This window comes from Zophobas morio, unplaced genomic scaffold (genome assembly GCF_036711695.1).
Source record: "Zophobas morio isolate AGI-343-1 ecotype UQ-CSIRO unplaced genomic scaffold, CSIRO_AGI_Zmor_V1 ptg000030l, whole genome shotgun sequence".
In the NCBI taxonomy this organism is placed as follows: Eukaryota; Metazoa; Arthropoda; class Insecta; order Coleoptera; family Tenebrionidae; genus Zophobas; species Zophobas morio.
The window spans coordinates 3,553,686-3,570,939 of NW_026972135.1; the positions used below are offsets into that span (position 1 = coordinate 3,553,686).

General features: G+C 34.1%; 1 protein-coding gene across 2 annotated transcripts in view; it reads right to left on the bottom strand.

Annotated features, from left to right (window-relative positions):
• The window catches only part of LOC135138396 (ly6/PLAUR domain-containing protein 6B-like), a 432,620-nt gene that overhangs the window by 288,228 nt on the left and 127,138 nt on the right, over positions 1–17,254 (bottom strand). The window lies entirely within an intron of this gene.

A 17,254-nucleotide genomic window follows, 5' to 3' on the forward strand; every position in this document is an offset into this window, starting at 1 on the left:
CTAAACTAGAAAACAGGTTAGGTACTTTTTCCCGGAATATAACACAATTCGACGACCAAGAACAACGCGACTACATTAAAGAACGTTTACAAATCCCGGCAGACGATTTAACCACAACGTTTAATAAAATTAAGAAAAATATCATGTCTTTTCCAAATTATCAAATATTGGGCATTCCGCTACAGATTTATATGCTGACTGAGTTGTTTTTAAAAGACAAAGAAAAATATTTAAGTCTATTAGACACGGCTTTTACGGTGGTCGATTTATATCAACATTTCGTAGACGAAAAATTTAAAGTTTTTTATCAAGAAAAAAGTAAATTTGATTTATCTGTAGAAGGCATGTTTGAAACATTTGAAAACCAGAAGGAAGCTAAAATCAAGTACTATAAAACTGTAGCTGCTCGTTTTTATTTAGAAGATATCTCTGTGACAAATACTGACGTAGATTTCGAAATTCAGTTAAAATGTTTTTTGCAGGAAATAGAAAATAGGGGGGATGCTGTGGGATTTATATGTCAATTTGCAAGTAATGGAGGGGTTGAATTTAGTCATAACTCGTATGGCGAATATTTTGCAGCTCTGTATCTTTTTGAAACTAATCCATCAAAGGCACGGGATGAAAAATTCGTGTCTGACGGTCGTTACAATAATATCCGATTTTTTTTAGACTTAATGTTATTCAACAATTCTAAAGGTTTCGTTGCAGTTGTGTATAGAAATTCTATACTTTTAGATGAATGCACTGAATTAGATTTGAAACAAACAGATGATATAGGTCGTGAGATATTAGAGGTGGCATGTGCTCACTGTAAAAATTATGCTTTTCCTAAAAATAAAAACCATATAACTTGGAATGGCAAATTTCGCAGACAATGGGTAATTAATACCAATAAAGGACAGGTAGATGACTTGGACTTTAGGCAAATATCACACATTTTTCATAGCATTAATGCACCAGTCGACATTCGCACCAAGAAATTGCTTCTTTTCTTTCCTTTTTTAATTCCATATTACGATACATGTTACTGCGATAAAAAATATTTAGAGGTGATTTTATATTATGCGATCAGATTTGATTTTGTTGTAATTTTTGATTACGTTAAACATTCTCCTGAACTTAAAAAAGCATTTGACAGCATTAATTTCGACAGTATTTTAAGTCTGGCAATGTATTACAGATCGCAACGTATCTTAGAAAAACTTTTCTCAGATAAAATATCTTATAGTTATCTTCCTTGTGTAGTCTCTATAGGTCTTCGCTCTCTTGAAATAGATGAAATTTTTGTTTATATTTTGTTAAATGTAGAAATTAAACTCGATGTTCCAAACACCAAAGGTCAATTTCTAACACATTATGCTGCTAAGCACAACTTACATAAGACTCTCAAATTATTGAATGCAAAAAATTCTAATTGGGATGCTGTTGATGCAAATGGGCGGTTTGCAATCCACATTGCATGTGCTGAAGCAAATGTGCTTACAGTAAAATCGCTCATCAGTATTAATTGCGACATAAATGTTCCGGACGCAAATGGTTCTTTCCCTATCCATTATTCCTGTAAAAACAATAGAATAAGGTCAACAGAAGTTTTGCTAGATAATGGTGCGAAAATAAATGTGTTTGACAGAGGAGGTTGGTTGCCAATACATTATGCGTGTCAGAATTTACACAAAAATTTTATCACACTCTTGGTAACGAAAGGTGCCGAATTAAATGTTCCGAGTCCAAGAGGTTGGATGCCGCTACATCTTATGTGCGAGAAAGGCTATTTCGCTTTGGCAAAACTGTTAATGTTACACGGTGCAGATTTGAATGTACTGGATGGCAAAAGACATTTGCCCATTCATTATATATGCGAACAAGGTGATGTAGAAATGGTGAAGCTAATGGTAACTAATGGGGCGAAAGTAGATGTACCTGACAAAAGTGTAAGATTTCCGATACACTATATGTGTCAAAATGGCGATGTAGATGTGGTAGAGCTTTTGGTCGCGAATGGCGCGAAGTTCGATGTCGTAGATGTAGACGGTCGATTACCGATTCATTACGCATGTGACAATTATTGCCATATGTATGAAATATTGCCCGAACATTATACTGGTAAATATGTTTCTTAAAGCTGCGAAACGGTTTCATTTTTAATCAAAAGGGGCTCTAAAATAAATGACAAAGACCGAGACGGTGAACTACCCATACACTACGCTTGTAAGAGTAGAAATTTAGATACAGTAAGACTGTTGATAAAAGAAAGTGCAAAAACCGATATTCCCGATACAAATGGCAAGTTACCGATTCATTACATGTGTGAGCAAGGAGCAGGAGATATTGTCGAATTACTAATTAAGACTGATAAGACTGCAGATGCGAATAATTTTCTACCTTTGCATAATGCCTGCGAAAATAGATGTTTTGATATAGATTTAAATGTTCTTGATTCAAGTGGTTGTTCGCCACTACATTATGCGATCAAGTCTGGAAAAATAGATCTCGTAAATCTTTTAGTAGCGAATGGTGCGAAGGTAGATTTTCCTTATGGAAAAACTCTATTTCTTTTGCGCAATGCATGTCAAAATCGGCACGTAGATACAATGATTTTTTTGTTGGAGAATGGTACTAAAATTAATAATGAGTTAGAGATTCATATTGCGTGCCAAAAAGGATATCTTGATGTACTAAAAATACTGATAGCGTATGGTATGAAAATAGATGCTCCAGATGACTTTGGCAGACTACCGCTGCATTGTGCTTGTGAGAGAGGTGACGTGGACATAGTAGATCTACTTCTAGCTAAAGACGCAGAAGTAAATATTCCGGATTCGTATGGTAACCTACCAACGCATTTTGCGTGTTTCAATGATGAGTTTGGTGCCCAAATAATATCCCTTCTACTAGAAAAAGATGCAAGCATCAGTGTTCCTAATATAAAAGGCTATCTACCGATACACTTTGCGTCTGGACTGGGATCCACGATTACAAATGGCAGTTATTACGTCCTAGATTTTGAGTTCGCGGGAAAAATTAATAACAATGTACTGAGACTGTTGGTGGAGCATGATGCCAGCTTAAATACTCCAAACCCGAATGGTCTACTGCCGATACATTCCATGTGCGAAAGTGGTGAAATAGATTTGGTGAAATTACTAGTAAGCAATGGTGGGAATGTAAATGCTTCTGATGCAAGTGGACGTCTACCTATTCATTACGCGTGCGAGTCGACTGTTTGCACTGATGAAATAGTATTGTTTTTAATCAAAGAAGGTGCGGACGTGAATGCTGCAGATGTAGATGGAGTGTTACCAATACATGTAGCTTGTGCGAAAGGTAATTTAGGTATGGTAAAATTACTAATAGCCCATGGTGCAGACATAAATATTCCGGATAAGTATGGTCTACTGGCCCACGATTATGCCTGGGGAAAATATCGCCGTCATCGAAAAATACGAACTTATTTACGCGAAAATTTCAAATGATGTATTTAATATAGAAAATGTAATAATCAAATGGCCCTAGACATTTTTTAAATCTTATTGTCCATTTTGGTTTTTTGCCGTACTGAAATAACGATGTCTTTAGGCATATTATACTCATATAGTCATTTGCACATTTTATAAAAAACGAAAATATGAATTAACAATGTTGTGTAGTTTACTCGTCCTTAAACTAGTCGGTCAGAAATTAGATGCAACTTGTGCCGGTCCAAAATTGCGTTAATGTCATAATGATATAAATGATGCACTTAACACATTTTATATTCTGTAATAAGTAGATATAAACGTGCCTAAATTTAGATGTAAAGGGACTAAAACCAGATATCCTCCCTGTTCTCATCGGATATAATAAAAATGATTAGATTGAAATGCAAGTTCAGAGAAGTACCTTCAAACGAAAGAAGTACAGCATAATAATGAATTCAAGCGACTTAGGGCTCAGATTAAAGTCTCCATTAGAAGATCATATAAAAGGTTTCTTAGGCAGAGTGAAGAGAATCTAAAAATAATCCTCAAGGTTTTTGGTTCTTTGTTACAAGAAATCAAGGGAAATCAAAGTTACCCAATACGATGTATTATGAAAACGTTGCAATAGATGACGCACAACAAATCGTTAATGCTTTTTGTAAATATTTCAAGTCGATCTACGCACAGGGTAATAGGTCAACGGCTGTGGGTTCTGACAATATGTCGAATGTTATACTGAATAACAACTGTTTGCATTTAAGTCATATTTTCTATAAAGATGTAAACGAAGCTATCAAAAAAATGAAAGCAAAGAGCTCTTCAGGTCCCGATGGTATGCCTAGTTTCCTAATTAAAGGTTACTCCTCATGTTTAGTTACACCACTTGTGTTCTTATTCTATTTAATTTTAAAATCTTCAGTTGACGTTAACTTCACATTTTGGTAAGTTATTTGAAAACATTTTGCAGTTTTGCATACTTAATCATGCATAAAAGTGTATTAGCTCTGCTCAACATGGATTTTTCGAGGGAAGATCCATAGTCAGTAATTTGCTTACGTTTACACAATTTATTTCGGAAGCTTTAGATAAAGGGAAACAATTAATAAGTTGGATCGTTTTGGCATTTCCAATGATCGGCTTAAATTAATGGAGTCGTATTTTGCAGGTCGTAAACTGTACGTTGAATATAATAAGTTCAAGTCCAAAACTGTGATTCCTAACTGTGGGGTACCTCAGGGTTCTACTTTGGGTCTCTATTGTTGGCGATTTTTTATTATATACTGATGATTTGAAAATTTATAGAACAATTTTTAATGAAAAAGTTTGTAATTCTTTGCAAGAAGACTTAAATGTAATAAATAGGTGGTGTGATGATACGTATTATTATTTTATTATTTAAAGCAGTTGTTGTTGACCGTTATTAATTCAACAAAAGCTCAAAATTAATTTTCTTTATGAACATGATAATACAGTTTCCAAGATTGTGCAGTTAAGTTTAATAATAATAATAATCCTGTTTAAAAAGTTATTTGTTTTATGTTGATAGTAAATGTTGGCAAATTCTTGGTAATTTTTTTTACATATTTCTGTTAGTTAAAATAAATAAATTATTTTTCACATCTGGGTCAACAAATTGTCGTCACCTATCTTATCTTAGATAAAAATTAGGAGCACGTAGTTTTAAGGCACATACGATTACATTATTTATGCAACTGTTGTTTTTTTCAAACTCTGACGTCCAGCATCCTTTTCGATTCAGTCATTTCTTACGAACAAATCAAGTTTTCTACTAAGAACAGCAGCTGAATGCCCACGCTTTTGATTTTTTGTAATTTTTTAAATTTGGTTGTATCAATGTTCGTTGAAAATTGTAGAAATATAAAATATTGCATTAATAAAATTATTAAATAGGTACTTTTTGATTAATTTGTATTTTTTCTTCCTCGTGTTTATGAGTTTTACGAAAAAAAATTGGTCGAAGGTTATTTAGACAGAACATCCCTTGCCTCTGGAGTACAATAAAAAATATCCAGTTTTTCAACAAAATTATAAAACTCGATTTTGCGATTTTTTTTGTAACAACTCCTAAAAGTTGAAAGAAATAACATAATATGTTGTTATAAAATTTTGGTTTTTTCCAAAAATTTGAAAAATCAACACGGATTCATAAACTACACGTGTAGGACTATGTTAATTTATACAACTTAAAACCCACATACTATGTACAACTTTGAGGCGGCATCACATTGTTGGTGGGGATTATTACACAAAGTTTGGTTAGCGGCTTACCATCTACATGATAGGGTAAATGTGTACAAGAGTACGCACTTAGTGTAAAACTGTCAATAACTTTTTATTTTTTTTGGATAGACAAATTTTATGATATGGGTTCGTTATATACATGTTTAGAGATCAGGTATATTTAATTGTACGTCCCAAGACCACTATATTTTAAGAGTAATTTCAATTTTTGTCAAGATGTGTAAATGCGCACTCTTAGACAGTTCATTGCACAAGAGTGCGCATTTGAACGCTTATGAGTACCTACGCATTACATTTAATGAAAAAATATTTGTTTCTACACATAAAACGGGAGACCTATTTCTTCGTACTCTAGGGGTCTTGAAAAGACGAGAAAACGTAAAAATAGAGAGTCGGTCGACGGACTCGATTACAACACGCTCAGGAAGTAAAAATAAAAAAAAAAATCACCATAACCACCACCACACAACTTGAGAAGCAGTACAAAGTAGTAGAGTTAAATAATTCATTATCGTATGATATGTATCTCCAAGACTATTAGACTACGTATTGCAAGCAATGCGCACTGTTATACAATACCTCGCTGCGCACTCTTGTACATTTGTACATAACCTAATGTTTTCCAAGTTAAAAGCTTTTGATGGACAGAAAGTATAAAACTGCTAGTGTATAACGACACCTTAAAAATTACAGCTAATGAAAATTATTACTGTAAAATAAAAGAACTGATACGTACCTTTCAAAAAACTAAAACTATGAGCGGTAAAAATTACATCCACACAACGTGTGAACATAAAATCGTCAGTACGACCAAACTATAAACTATATTCAGGTCACTTTGCACCTTTATCTCAGGTTTAACATTAAATTCTGAATGGTATAACTTCATCTTACCCAGATGGCACTAATAAGCAGAAATCATCAGTGCGTACTCTTATACATATGCGCACTCTTGTACACATTTACCCTATTCGTAATACCCCAATAAAATTTGACAACAATCGATCGATTTCGGAAATTATTATCTGTGGGACGGCAGTCAGACAAACAGACAGATAGACGAAAAGGGGAGAGCTACGCTTTTGTACTCTAGGGATCATAATACATCGAGAAAATGTGAAAGTATGCAGTCATCCGATGGAGTCGATTACAATATCTCCATAGCTTACGTTGGGGATGTTAAAGGTAAGTAGATATTCGAAACTGAATTTTATAGGTATATGAAGAAACATTATCAAAATTGTGGTGGAACTGCATAGAAAAATTTTGATTAGCGAACTGTTAAGCTGATAATAACTCCGAAACACATGCCAAATTTCAGAAGAGTGGGTTTAAATGTTGGTAAAAAAATTAAAAATTTTTATTTATATTTTATTTAGTGTTTAACTAATTGTGTCTTTAATAAAATCTTCAACAATCAGACGGACAAACACACAGAGAGAGTGAACCTGAAAAGGGACATTTTCGTGTTATACCGTGCGTTCACTAGATAGGTAATTATTTAGCTGTGGAGGCTAAATTGAGAAATTTTGATTGTCTTTGATAATTTCAGCCCCCATGGTATATGAAACATCAAACTTTCGAATTTTTTAAACATACAAAAGCAGAATGGTTTTCTCTGTGGAATGTAAAATATTTATAATTGAGTCGTACCTCCGAAATTGCACTTGAAAAAGAGTGGCATTACAACAGTGGTGCTGTTTTACAAGAGTTCGAGCAAAAATTTTCAGACTTTAATTTTCTCATTAGAAACACTGCGAGTATTTCCTGAAACGGGAAGTGTCTAACACAAAAAATGTGTTGGACGACCGCCATTTTGTACCAATAAAGTAGCAACGCATGGGAAATAACCCATCAATTAATTATCTTAATTGAGGCACATCTCGCAAGAAGTTGGATTGTCCTTGGCTGTCGGAAACCGAGAAGACGTTCAAAATGTCGGAGCATTCTTTGATCTAAATAATTAATGAACGTACGGTACAATACCAAAATATACATCTCGATTTTCATTTTCTCTATTTTTTATTTTGTGAGAGTTTTTAATTTTTCGATTTTTCAAAGTTTGAATTTTTGTCATTTTCTACTTTTTCTATTTCTCTATGAAACAGCGTCTTTTGCTTTTGATTGAAAAATTGACAAATTAAAAATCGAACATTTGAAAACTTAAAAGTTTAAAAATCGTAAAATTGCTGACTTAAAATTGAAGTATCGAAAAACTGAAGAACATCTCGTACACAATACTTTTTAATGTAGATGCTCGTTATCGTATATCATGAGTAGAAAAAGCCATATGTTTGATGAGAGAAAAAATCTAATTTATATTGACGCAAATGCTTGAAAAACAGCTGGCGCCAGAGCAACCGCTCCCGTAGGAGGCGCCGGCCAGGCGTGCCACAGGCCTATAGGACGCCGGTCCGAGGCGCGACACCGATGTACGCCACGACCCCAATAAGATATAGGCTTAAACTAATTAATTTAAATGTGAGAACAGAAAGACACCAACAGAGGCGAAAAAAGATTTCCGACATGAATATTCTCAAACTGAAACAACTCTGATTCCTTTGTTCTTCTTTTATATTTCCATAAGATAAAATTGACTCAGTTGTATATTTATCTGATGGTAAATTTTCCAAGATAAAAATAAAGACGAAGTAAAGAACCATAATTATTTTGAGATGGATGAAACTAATGCAGTGTGTTTGTCGAGCTTCTTGAAACTTAAATAGATTGGTTCTTCAGGTTTTGCTTTCGCACTGTTAAAAATGATAATCGACTCTCAAAAATACGAAATACTGATACAAATTGTATAAAAATCCTAGTGCACATCGATAGTTGCTGACTATTGGAATTAAACCGACAGCGTGATATCATTGATAACTCATAAGATAAAGTTAATTTTTAAAATATATGTCTCCTAACACGAATAGTTTGATTGTTCAGCTAACATTATAAGTGCAGATAAAATGTTTGTAAGTCGTGCCTAGGGATAGTACCCAACTGTAAGTTAATAATTAAAATTTAGCACTAACATTTTTGCCACTAAGCGGCTAATATTCCATAATTTTGCAACAAACTTATTATAAAAATTATCTTTCTGGCATAAAAATTAAAGGAAAGGTCGTAGGTATATTAAATCAGCTTTACTAACACCACTGATAATATATTTCCCTTTTCTGATATTTATCACTGTTCATCAGTTGACGCAAATCTGTTCTATCCCACGAAATGAGTGCCTTAAGACATCATGTGGATTCCGAAAACCAAGGAAAATCGACCACATCAACGCGAAGTGGAGAAAAGGTAAGGGAAATTCCATATTTTTTACTTTTAGTCTATAATATTTCAATTCTACCTCTTAAAAAGTAGTATCATAAGATTAGATTAGAATCCAAAAATATAACGTTATCTATGCGATTCAGTTTTTTTTTGAAAAATAAAATATACTAATATTTGCTAAATAATAATTGATAAGTTCCGTGACCAGCTGCACGTAAATTTATCATCTTTTTTTTTATAAAGAAAAAACGTTTCTGTTTTAACATGCTGAAATACGAATTTGAATACCAATTCTCTTCAGATGGCCTAGAAACTCATTCGAAATTTCATAAAAGCCGAAAATACATATAAAGCGTGTCAACATAGTTTATGCACAGTACAAAGTAAACTATTATAAGTACAACGTGTTTCTGAAGTTGGGAACAAAACTGGTAAAATATTTCGAAAAAATTTGGTAAAAGAGATAGATTTTGAAATGTTTTGATTATTACTTTTATAAGCAGTGTCCAAAGGGATTTAGCCATTAAATTAATAAATAATAAAAGATCATTTTATTAAATTTTGATTGACAAACAATCGGTCCTGAAATTGCAATTTCAATTAAATTCCTTTTTCAGAAGTTTAAAAAACGAGGCGGGACAACGGATAAGGGCAAGGATTACGAGCATCTGTACATGGCACATTTAATCCTAAAACTGACGCTTGATGACGACGTCGAAAACTTTTACTTATCTTCGAACGACGAAGAATTTGGGGATTTCGATGACGTTGTGGTTGACATTGTATTTAAAGATCGTACGGAAACATACGCAATACAGTTGAAACACATCGACAAAAAAACTCCTTTAGGAAGAGCTCAGCTGACTGCAAAGACGGGAAAGAAAAATTTTGGCATCGAGAAATATTACGACACTTTTAATAATTGTTCAAGGCTGAAACAAGATGTCAAGATGATTTTGTTTACCAACACTTCTTTGAATATGGACGAGGCAAAAGAGTTCGATTTCGGTCAACTTTCAGTAAAATTTGTACCCAGCGAAGAAAATAAAATACTGAATACTTCAGGAAAAAATTCTTGCTGTCACAAAATTAACAAAAATCAAGAAGAGTCAAGTGATTATGGTGAGTTTTTCGAAAAGTTTTACCTCTACACTGGTCAAGCCGATGTTACGCAACTTGCCATTGATGTACGTGAAATGTTGAAGAAAAATTTTAAGTGTGAAGAATCCATCGTCAGCCAGTACTTACACTTTATAACCCAGTGGAGTATGAAAGAGGGTAACAAACTAAAGCTGGACAAAAGCTGGATGACGCGTTTTATTACATTGTGCGTTTTGTCACCCCATGTTAGACCATTGTCATTTGGTGCCACGAGATCTGTTAACGAAAAAGAAACGATCTTTAGAGAGGTGGTTTCAAAATTCGACTTCAGCATTATCGACGAAAGAAACTATGAGAAAATTAGCTACCTTTGGTCGGACACCATCAACGAGTTACAAGATTTAACAGAAGTGGGGAAAATTAATGGCAAATATTTACTTTTCCTGAAGACACACCGAGTCAAAGAAGATCTGTTCAAGGACGATCCGTTAAAGGTGAATAAGTTGATGTGGTTGCTTGGAAAATGTCCTTTGGTTGTACAAGAATGTCCACAAATTTACGGAACATTTAAAATTGGCTGCAAAAATGTCATCGTGTTCAAAGCTGCGACAAAATCAGTCGATGAGAACAATAAAACTACACTTGGTCAGAATGTGTTTCAAAAATTGTCCGATCTGAAAAAACAAGTGGAATTATACGAAAAAATTATGACTACTTTCACGTATTCTATAGAAGGACAAAAGGAGACTGCTTTGAGACATTTACTAGAAGAATGCGAAAAAATCGATTCTTTGATCACTTCAGATAAAGTGGTCGAGATGTTGAAAGGTCCGCTGCCAATAGGTAACCAAAAAGAAGTTTTACCACCTAGCCATGTTGAAAGAAGTCTGTCGAAGATTTTAATAGACTTCGAATTTTTAAAATGTAATAGTGAGAAAAGAGTTGTTCTTGTCAGCAGTGCGCCGGACTTGCAACATTTTGAAAATCTGTTGCCGGGCACAGAATTGAAAGAAATATCAAATATAGACGAAATAGAAGCGGTGGAGTCCTCTGATTCCCAACAGATTTATATATGCAAGAAACACATTTCGCTAAAACAGTTTAGTGATGCATTCATGAAGAATCCTAGAATGGAAGTTCACCATTTTCGTTACTTTAACAAGCAATATTTGGAGTGGATAAGAAGCGAAAATTATGATTCGCAAGGTCAACATTTCCAGGAACTTGAAGGATTTCGTTTGAACGACGAATTTAACATATATTCGTTGCACCAGTCCCAACTTTTTAACAGTGGAGAGCAAGATGTCAACATTGTCTGTGCGGAACCAGGTATGGGGAAGAGCACGTTGATGAAGAGTCTGAAAAGCAACGCCTCTTCTGCAAAATGGACGATCCTAATCTATGCCAGAAATCACTTTAAGCATTTTAGAGAAAATGGAGCCGACGCTGAAAAGTTCAAGGAAAATCTTCTTGCCAATATGTGTAAAAAGTCGTCTGACATCGACCAAGAAGTATTCAACGTAATGCTGGAGCGAAATAACATACAAGTAATTTGGGATGGTCTGGATGAAATTTCAGATGCAACTCTAGAAGCGATTTTATCCTTGGTGCAAACTTTATCAAAAAGCGGCGTACAGCAGTGGTTAACCTCCCGGAACAATTTGAAAACTAAACTGGAAAGCAGGTTAGGTACTTTTTCCCGGAATATAAAACAATTTGACAACCAAGAACAACGCGACTACATTAAAGAACGTTTACAAATCCCGGCAGACGATTTAACCGCAACGTTTAATAAAATTAAGAAAAATATCATGTCTTTTCCAAATTATAAAATATTGGGCATTCCGCTGCAGATTTATATGCTAACTGACTTGTTTTTAAAAGACAAAGAAAAATATTTAAGTTTATTAGACACGGCTTTTACGGTCCTCGATTTATATCAACATTTCGTAGACGAAAAGTTTAAAGTTTTTTATCAGGAAAAGAGTAAACTTGATTTATCTGTAGAGCATATATTTCAACAATTTGAAGACGAGAAAGAATATAAAATCAAGTGCTATAAAACTGTAGCTGCTCGTTCTTACTTAGAAGATATCTCTGTGACAAATACTGACGTAGATTTCGAAATTCACTTTAAATGTTTTTTGCAGGAAATAGAAAATAGGGGGGATGCTGTGGGATTTATATGTCAAATTGCAAGTAATGGAGGTGTTGAATTTAGTCACAACTCGTATGGTGAATATTTTGCAGCTCTGTATCTTTTTGAAACTGATCCATCGAAAGCACGAGATGAAAAATTCGTGTCTGACGATCGTTACAATAATATCCGTTTTTTTTTAGACTTAATGTTATTCAACAATTCTAAAGGTTTCGTTGCAGTTGTGTATAGAAATTCTATACTTTTAGATGAATGCACTGAATTAGATTTGAAACAAACAGATGATATAGGTCGTGAGATATTAGAGGTGGCATGTGCTCACAGTAAAAATTATGCTTTTCCTATAAATAAAAACCATATAACTTGGAATGGCAAATTTCGCAGACATTGGGTAATTAATATCAATAAACGACAGGTAGATGACTTAGACTCTAGGCAAATATCTCACATTTTTCATAGCATTAATGCACCAGTCGACATTCGCACCGAGAAATTGCTTCTTTTCTTTCCTTTTTTAATTCCATATTACGATACATGTTACTGCGATAAAAAATATTTAGAAGTGATTTTGTATTATGCGATCAGATTTGATTTTGTTGTAATTTTTGAATACGTTAAACATTTTCCTCAACTTAAAAAAGCATTTGACAGTATTAATTTCGAAAGTATTTTATGTCTGGCAATGTATTACAGATCGCAACTTATGTTAGAAAAACTTTTCTTAGATAAAATATCTTATAGTTATCTTCCTTGTGTTATCTCTATAGGTCTTCGCTCTCTTGAAATAGATGAAATTTTTGTTTATATTTTGTTAAATGTAGAAATTAAACTCGATGTTCCAAACGCCAAAGGTCAGTTTCTAACACATTATGCTGCTAAGAGCAACTTACATAAGACGCTCAAATTATTAAATGCAAAAAATTCTAATTGGGATGCTGTTGATGCAAATGGACGGTTTGCAATCCACATTGCATGTGCTGAAGCAAGTGTGCTTACATTAAAGTCGCTCATCAGTATTGATTGCGACATAAATGTTCCGGACGCAAATGGTTCTTTCCCTATCCATTATTCCTGTAAAAACAATAGAATAAGATCAACAGAAGTTTTGCTAGATAATGGTGCGAAAATAAATGTGTTTGACAGAGGAGGTTGGTTGCCAATACATTATGCGTGTCAGAATTTACACAAAAAGTTTATCACACTCTTGGTAACGAAAGGTGCCGAATTAAATGTTCCGAGTCCAAGAGGTTGGATGCCGCTACATCTTATGTGCGAGGAAGGCTGTTTTGATATGGCAAAACTGTTAATGTTACACGGTGCAGATTTGAATGTACTGGATGGCAAAAGACATTTGCCCATTCATTATATATGCGAACAAGGTGATGTAGAAATGGTGAAGCTAATGGTAACTAATGGGGCGAAAGTAGATGTACCTGACAAAAGTGTAAGATTTCCGATACACTATATGTGTCAAAATGGCGATGTAGATGTGGTAGAGCTTTTGGTCGCGAATGGCGCGAAGTTCGATGTCGTAGATGTAGACGGTCGATTACCGATTCATTACGCATGTGACAATTATTGCCATATGTATGAAATATTGCTCGAACATTATACTGGTAAATATGTTTCTAAGAGCTGTGAAACGGTTTCATTTTTAATCAAAAGGGGCTCTAAAATAAATGACAAAGACCGAGACGGTGAACTACCCATACACTACGCTTGTAAGAGTAGAAATTTAGATACAGTAAGATTGTTGATAAAAGAAAGTGCAAAAACCGATATTCCCGATACAAATGGCAAGTTACCGATTCATTACATGTGTGAGCAAGGAGCAGGAGATATTGTCGAATTACTAATTAAGACTGATAAGACTGCAGATGCGAATAATTTTCTACCTTTGCATAATGCCTGCGAAAATAGGTGTTTTGATATAGATTTAAATGTTCTTGATTCAAGTGGTTGTTCGCCACTACATTATGCGATCAAGTCTGGAAAAATAGATCTCGTAAATCTTTTAGTAGCGAATGGTGCGAAGGTAGATTTTCCTTATGGAAAAACTCTATTTCTTTTGCGCAATGCATGTCAAAATCGGCACGTAGATACAATGATTTTTTTGTTGGAGAATGGTACTAAAATTAATAATGAGTTAGAGATTCGTATTGCGTGCCAAAAAGGATATCTTGATGTACTAAAAATACTGATAGCGTATGGTATGAAAATAGATGCTCCAGATGACTTTGGTAGACTACCGCTGCATTGTGCTTGTGAGAGAGGTGACGTAGACATAGTAAATCTACTTCTGACTAAAGGTGCAGAAGTAAATATTCCGGATTCAGATGGTAACCTACCAATGCATTTCGCGTGTTTCAATGATGAGTTTGGTGCCCAAATAATATCCCTTCTACTAGAAAAAGATGCAAGCATCAGTGTTCCTAATATAAAAGGCTATCTACCGATGCACTTTGCGTCTGGACTGGGATCCACGATTACAAATGGCAGTTATTACGTCCTAGATTTTGAGTTCGCGGGAAAAATTAATAACAATGTACTGAGACTGTTGGTGGAGCATGATGCCAGCTTAAATACTCCAAACCCGAACGGTCTACTGCCGATACATTCCTTGTGCGAAAGTGGTGAAATAGATTTGGTGAAATTACTAGTAAACAATGGTGCGAACGTAAATGCTTCTGATGCACGTGGACGGATACCAATTCATTACGCCTGTGAATCGACTGATGAAATAGTATCGTTTTTAATCAAAGAAGGTGTGAGTGTGAATGCTGCAGATGTAGATAGAGTGTTACCAATACATGTAGCTTGTGCGAAACGTAATTTAGATACAGTAAAATTACTAATAGCCCATGGTGCAGACATAAATATTCCGGATAAGAATGGTCTAGTGGCCCGCGATTATGTCGGTCGAAAAGGTCGCTATAGTCGAAAAATACAAACTTATTTACGCAAAAATTTCAAATGATGTATTTAATATAGAAAATGTAATAATCAAATGGCCCAACACATTTTTTAAATCTTATATTGTCCATTTTGGTTTTTTGCCGTACAGAAATAACGATGTCTTTAGGCATATTATACTCATATAGTCATTTGTACATTTTATAAAAAACGAAAATGTGAATTAACAACGTTGTGTAGTTTACTCATCCTTAAACTAGTCGGTCAGAAATTAGATGCAACATGTGCCGGTCCAAAATTACGTTAATGTCATAATGATATAAATGATGCACTTAACACATTTTATATTCTGCAATAAGTAGATATAAACGTGCCTAAATTTAGATGTAAAGGGACTAAAACTAGATATCCTCCCTGTTCTCATCGGGTATAATAAAAATGATTAGATTGAAATGCAAGTTCAGAGAAGCGTACCTTCAAACGAAAGAAGTACAGCATAATAATGAATTCAAGCGTCTTAGGGCTCAGATTAAAGTCTCCATTAGAAGATCATATAATAGGTTTCTTAGGCAGAGTGAAGAGAATCTAAAAATAATCCTCAAGGTTTTTGGTTCTTTGTTACAAGAAATCAAGGGAAATCAGAGTTATCCAATACGATGTATTATGAAGCCGTGGCAATAGATGACGCACAACAAATCGTTAATGCTTTTTGTAAATATTTCAAGTCGATCTACGCACAGGGTAATAGGTCAACGGCTGTGGGTTCTGACAATATGTCGAATGTTATACTGAATAACAACTGTTTGCATTTAAGTCATATTTTCAATAAAGATGTAAGCCGAGCTATCAAAAAAATGCAAGCAAAAGGCTCTTCAGGTCCCGATTTTATTCCTAGTTTCCTAATTAAAGATTACTCCTCATGTTTAGTTACACCACTTGTGTTCTTATTCTATTTAATTTTAAAATCTTCAGTTAACGTTAACTTCACATTTTGGTAAGTTATTTGAAAACATTTTGCAGTTCTACATACTTAATCATGTATAAAAGTGTATTGGCTCTGCTCAACATGGATTTTTCGAGGGAAGATCCATAGTCAGTAATTTGCTTACGTTTACACAATTTATTTCGGAAGTTTTAGATAAAGGGAAACAATTAATAAGTTGGATCGTTTTGGCATTTCCAATGATCGGCTTAAATTAATGGAGTCGTATTTGCCAGGTCGTAAACTGTACGTTGAATATAATAAGTTCAAGTCCAAAACTGTGATTCCTAACTGTGAGGTACCTCAGGGTTCTATTTTGGGTCCCTATTGTTTGTGATGTTTATAATTCATCTGTGTTGTGGTATTAAGATTAGTCATTCATATACTGATGATTTTAAAATTTATAGGATAATTTTTACTGAAAAAGATTGTGACTCTTTGCAAGAAGACTTAAATGTAATAAATAGGTGGTGTGATGAAAACTTTTTACCTCTAAACAAAAAAAATGTAACATTATCTCATTTTTTAGAAATCAGCAACCGGTTACTCATACCATTTTGAGAACGCAATGTTAATAAGAGTGAAGGAAACTTTGGACCTAGAACTTTTATTTGATCGAAAACTTTTTTTGTGCCTCATTATGAAACTTCCATTGCGGCTGCTAGAAAATCTATGGGATACATAAATAATACGAAATTGGAAAATATTTTTCAGCAGCACACTTGTGTTATTATGCAGTTATTTATTAGGTCTACACTAGAGTATGCAGCCATAATCTGGTCTCCGTCCTACGCTAAATATATTCTTATCTTCGAACGTTTTGGTTACTATCCGTTGAAAAATATTCCAACAAATTGCTTATTAGAAGAAGTTTCAGTTGTTCGTTTAGAAACCAAAACATATATAGCTATGGCCTCATTTATGCACAAATTGTTAAATAATTCAATTGATTGTCCAGAAATGTTGCATAAAATTTTGTTTTATGTACTGGGAAAAGCAATTCGAGCTAGAGAATTGTTTTCATGTTATGGCTAACTGTAATTTATTGAAGTTTTCACCTATACATAAGATTTGTTATGTTATTAATCATTACTTAGGAAG